Genomic DNA, 6,000 nt, shown 5'->3' on the forward strand with positions numbered 1-6,000 from the left:
GGTATGTAGATATATAAGTAAATATATTTCTGCTGAGTCTGGAATTCCTGCCCAGGGGAGTTCCAAGCTTCCTCCAGCAAAGGGACATCTCTCCCAAAGGGGCAAATATGATACCAAAGAAAACTTCATGATGATTACATAAGTAGTTTAATAATCACATGGACAACTTACCTTTGGGGTCATCAGATAATCTAATGGATTTCCAATGCCTGCAAAGGCCCCGCAAAAGCCCCGTGATAATTATAGAAATCAAACAAAGGGAGGAGAAACTATAGATCATCATTGCATCTATTAGTGTGCTTTGTCTAATGTTTTGATTTACTGCTGGGTATTGGATCCATTCCCAGGACTCAGACATCAGAGCAGGTGGTTAGATGTCCAGTCACCCAAGGCCATGTACTGATCAGTTTGAATAAGTTCCCTAGCTCACACAAGGTTATTTGCAGGACACTGTGTCCTTATTATGACTTTCATCCCAATAGAGACCTCATATACCCCAAAAGGAATCTCACATATCAATTAGGATCTCATAATCTTTATAGAAGTATAGATATACATACATACCTCTATAAACGCATACACACATATATATACACATATGTAAATACATTTCTATAGCTATATAGACATATATGTGTAAATATAGACAGGTAAATAGATTTTTATATAGCTGTATATATAAATATATCTATAGAGATATAAATAAAAAGTGTCTTCAATAATTTTTAAGAATGTAAAGAGGTCCTAAGACTCAAAAAAGTCTGAGAAATGTTATTTTAGGGTATCTCGGAGGTCTCCAGTAACCCTATATCCATGATTGGATTAATAGAACTTTGAATTTGAGAGAACAAAGCTGTAAGGTGATGTTAGAGTTGGTGGGCCCTAAGACTTTTTTAGTTTGCATGGACTTTCTGACTGTAGCCTTTGTCAGAATTGATATTGACCCAAAAGCACCAACTTGCTCACTGTTATTTCTGCCACCCCAAATTTGGGCAACTTTCTATGCAAATCCATTTTTAAAGACCATGGACCTCAAATGAAAGTTCATCCTGCTCTGTTCTGTTCTGCAGAGCTAGTAAAAGTTGCATGGATCCATATTAAGGCAGCTTTCCTGCTGTTCTGACCAGCTTTGAGGGAGAGTATGAATCCAACAGATCACCAACCTCATATTCTTCCCATATGACATAAGAACAGGAAAGCAGAAATCTATAAACACAAGCTGAGGCTATGACTGGGAAAGGTCAAGGTGAAAATCAGTCCCTTAGCTTTGTCATTTTGCTTTCAAAGAAGGCAAGAGCTTCCTGGGTGGTGATTATAGAGACCACAAGACTAAATTTCTCTCCCTCTGTTTCTCCAGGCCCATCCAGGCACAGGATGAAGTGGGCTTCAGGAGATACCGATCATGAGCAATACAGAAAGCCAACATTTCTGCTCCCAGCAGCAAAAATCTGCCCTCAACTGTCAAAGCACCGCATGGGCTGGACCAAATCAACATGAGCACACAGCACGGAGCTTTCGCTTGCAATGCATTCTGGTGATGAACGACTTGCAGAGCCTTTTCTTAGCCCTCTCCCTTTGAAGACCACCAGCACCCACACACACATCCCCTGTGTATGAAGCACTTTGATGAAGCCAAGTACAAAGGACCCCTTAGTGAAGGGGACAAAGATGGAAGACACAAAGTGAAATCTACCATTTATCCCCAGGAGAGTAACTCTTCTTTGAGAGAAATCTTTACTGTATTCTTTTCAATTCAACAAGCATTATTAAGTGCCTACCTACTATGTGCCAGGTTACCAGTCTAGGAAGAAAGATTCTAAAATAAAAACATTCCTTGCTCTCAAGGAACTCGCTCTCTAATAGGGAGAGATAGGGCATATATACAAATAAATACATTACTAGTTAGAATGAGGGCAAAGTAAGAGTCTTGAAAAAGAATAATAACACATATAGTACTTTTAGGTTCACAAAGTGCTTTCCTCATAATAAACATGTGAGATAGTAAGCAGCAGAAGAAATATGAGATAGAGGGGCAGAGAGTAGGGGACAAGATCAAGAAAGGATTCTCAAAATCAGAGAATTTTTTATTTTTATTATTTTTACCAGTTACATGTAAGAAACAATTTTTTGATTATACATGTACACTCATTTTTATATGTTTCCTTATGGACCATGTTTGGACAGAAAAATCAGACTAAAAGGGAAAAAGCAGAAGGGGAAAAAAGAAAGAAGAAGAAAAAGTTAAAATAGTATGTGAAAATCAGAAAAATTTAGAACCAGAAGGTACCTGAGTCAAATCCCAGTCTATCAAAGTCCATCAACATTCCCATTACATTATAGTCTTCTACATCTAGGACCCCATAGTGTCAAAGTGAACTCACAGGGGCACAAAAGAATATTTATATTTCTGACCTAACTACTTAACACATAGAAATATAAGTATTTCTTTTGGATGAAGAGTGCCATGAAAAAAAAAATTACCAAGACAGCGAGGGTATTATGAACAGAGAAAGTCTGGAAATTCATTATCTAAATGAAGACTTCCAAAGAGAGGGTCCTCATCACCTCCCCCAGGCAGCCCATTCCATTTGGGAATCTCTCTTTGGTAGGTGATATTGACTGAGATCCCACCCAAGTTTCCATTATTGCTCTTGGTTCTTCCATTGGGAAGAACTCCTCTCCCAAAATAGCATCCCTTAAAATCCTTGAAGACATCTATCATGCTAGAAGAAAAGCACTGAAAGAGCAGAATTTCGATAAGTGAAGATGTGGAGGCAGGAAATTCCGGACATTGGAATTCAGATGTACAAAGACAGAGATTCAAGGGAAGCCAAAATCCTGACACAAATATGTCTTGCTTCATCTGTTCCTCTGTCTCTCCTTCCCTCTCCTCCTAATTCCACTGCTTCCTTTTCCCTTATTGTATTATAAAAATTGTATTACATACATTCAGCATATTTCAGATCTGAAATATCCAAGATCATCTAGTCCAATCCCCTACTTCTCAAATCCCTGAATGTCTCCAGATTCTTCAGATTGGAGTATATTTTGACAACAGGAATTCCAAGAATTGGGAATATTCTGTGTGACCTTGAGCAAGTCACTTAATTCTGATTGCTTTGCCAAAAAAAAAAATTTAGCTTGTTCCAACTCATATATTATTTTTTCCCTCATTGCTCCTTCCTCTGAACAGGGTATTTTGGGACCAGTCCACCTATCACCACTCTAGATTGTACAGCAATTCCCATAATTTTCCTTCTATTCTGGGGAAAAAGCTTTGAAGATTCTAAGAGTCATTCTAGACCTACAGTTTAACTTGATCCCTGAGTGAAAGATGTTCATGAAGGTCTATCCCATGCATTGTTTTACCCACTGGCCTCACCAAGAGATAAAAAAGTATCTCACCATAAGACCTCAGTCTGTTAACTTGGAACTCTAGCCTAAGAAGGATTTTATAGGCCCCTAAAGACATCAGGCAGCAATTTGCCCCTTGGTCACAAACTCATCCATCAGATGGTTTGAAGGGATTAGCAACAAGTAGACTGTAGAAGTCAGAGTAAGAGAGTAATCCTGAGTCTCTAAAATGGATTTATGGAATAACAAATGTAATGCCGGAGAAACTGAGGCAAGATAGAAACTAGAGAGTTTTTAATATTTTATTAATTGGAGAGAATAATTGACTGGACAAGGCTCTCATCTCAAAGTATCCAGTTACAAATGTGAGAATCCCATCTCTTTTATATGACTTTGAAAGAAAAGAGCAGGAAGGTTTTTTTGTTTTTGTTTTTTTTTTTAACAGAACCATTTGGTTCTGTCAGGATGGGGGGAGGCTATAAATTCTTACTAAAAGCCAGAGTTTGAATAAACAGAAGTAAAGATGTCAATGAGGTATCCGGGATAGTCTTATCTTCTGGGATATTTAGAGGGGCAGTGTCATAAATTCTTGAGGGCAGAAGCAGTTAGGAGCCAGGAAGTCTGATCTTCCCCTCATCTTGAGTCTCACATTGACAATTTATAACCTTAGAGCAAATGGTCCTTAGTCTTAATGAACCTGGGGGGGGGGGTTACAAAAGGAGATTGAGGCAGAACAGTTAAGGAAACTGAGATAGAACAATTCAGGGAAACTCAGTCAGGACAATTTAGGGAAACTAGTGCAGGGAAATTGAGGTAGAACAGCTCAAGGAGACTGTGGCATAACACCATGGGCCTCTGATAATAAATAGTACAATTTCATAAATCAAGGTAACAAAATCCCAACCATTCCCAAATCTCACACTGACCGGAAATTAGTCTTTTGTTACTTCTTCAGTTATTTTTACACATTTCCATTCTTCTATATTTATTGTAAGTACACAAAGCATATAAGCCAAACCAATATAACAAACTAGGGAACTTTTTGGTTAGACTCTTAGGAGCCCACTAAGAGAGATATGGACTGGATGACAACACAGGTGTGTGGATTTAGAACAGGAAGGAACCTGGTCTTAAAATATTCAAAGGGCCATCATATGAAATTAGAATTAGTTTCTTGGCAGAAGAAGTTATGAAATCTTAGTTTAGCAAAAGGGAAAAGCTTTCTATCACCTAAATCAATCCAAAAGTGATATGATCTGCCTTGGATATAGTCAAGTAAATAATGTTTATGACCTTTTGGGGGGGGGTGATTTGGAGGGAATTTCATGTTAGCCTATGTGGTCTTCCAAGTGACTTCCAAATGTATAATTGTTTCTATGGAAGGACCAATGTGTACTTAGTTTCGATATGACACGAACTATACAGAAAACATGGCTGTCCTCTAATCTTTATTACAATGGGAGCCTCAGTTGAGGTTGTAAAATATCTCAAATCAGACAGATTTGGTTTCTCTTGTTACAATTGAGCCAAGAAGTCCTGAGCTGGAATTTTGCCTCCCACTTACTGAGTTGTATGACCCTAGTTAGTCACTTAGCCCTGTTTGCCTAGTTTCCCCATCTATCAAATGAGAAAAACGGCATATGATCTTAGATAGTGGTGACAAACAGATCAGTTAATGTACATAAAGCACTTTGCAAGCCTGAAAAAAGCTCTATGCAAATGAAACTATTATTAAGTTCTTATAGAAGAGGACTTGTGAACATCTTTAGGAGAGAAAGCACAGGTACCTTGTTTTAACAAGCCCTCCACTCTGGCCAGTGTGGGTGAAAATATCTTAAGGTGCTAAAGTAAAATCTCATTACCTGCCACAAATCTCTGGTTTGGGGGAAAAGCATAAGAATCAGGTATATTCAGAACTGAGGTGACTAGGTAGTACAATGGAGAAAACATTGGGTCTGGAGATCTAAGGCCTGAATTCAAATCCAGTCTCAGATACTTCCTGGCTGTGTGACCCTAAGCAAGTCACTTAAGCATGTTTACCTGTTTCCTCCTCTATGAGCTAGAGAAGGAAATAGCAAGAAAACTCCAAATGAGGTCACAAAAAATCAGACTCATCTGAAACAAATGAACAACAAATACTGAGAAAAGCCTCCTCACCCCATTCCCTGTCCTTGTGTAAGGTGTCCTGCCATTCTGAGTGAGGGGAAAAGTCTGAGATAATTGGGACCAATGATTAGGGCAGAGATCTAGGCAAAATCACTTCACCAATATCAGGTTCCTCTCTGTATTCATTACATTCATTCTTCCTTTCGGCACAGGAATACTCCATTACATTCATGAACCGCAATGTGTTCAGCCATTCCCTAATTAATGTCATCTTTATTTTCACACTATCACAAAATATTCTGCTATACTGTATTACCGGGAGACTTTCTCAATATCAACGACCTTATGGCATAGCAAGCCTAGTGGTGGAATAGCCAGATCAAAGGAGAAGGATATTTATTTGTGTTATAATAATCTTCTAACTAATCTCCCACCTTCAAGTCTTTCCTCCAATCTATCCCCCTTCAATAAACTTCAATAGCTCCCTATTACCTCCAAGATCAAAGGTAAAAATTCCCACTTGGCTTTCAGAGATCTTCA

The 6,000-nt window shown here is 38.4% G+C and overlaps 1 protein-coding gene across 1 annotated transcript in view; it reads left to right on the forward strand.

The window, feature by feature from the left end:
* HMGCS2 (3-hydroxy-3-methylglutaryl-CoA synthase 2) overlaps positions 1 to 1,844 on the forward strand; it is a 28,626-nt gene extending 26,782 nt beyond the window's left edge. The window contains exon 10 of the mRNA XM_074263241.1: positions 1,358 to 1,844. The gene's annotated coding sequence lies outside the window, so the exon portion shown is untranslated. The remainder of the gene's footprint in view (positions 1 to 1,357) is intronic.
* The last annotated feature ends 4,156 nt before the right edge of the window (positions 1,845 to 6,000 follow it).

The sequence above is a fragment of the Sminthopsis crassicaudata genome, chromosome 4 (genome assembly GCF_048593235.1).
Source record: "Sminthopsis crassicaudata isolate SCR6 chromosome 4, ASM4859323v1, whole genome shotgun sequence".
Taxonomy (NCBI): domain Eukaryota; kingdom Metazoa; phylum Chordata; class Mammalia; order Dasyuromorphia; family Dasyuridae; genus Sminthopsis; species Sminthopsis crassicaudata.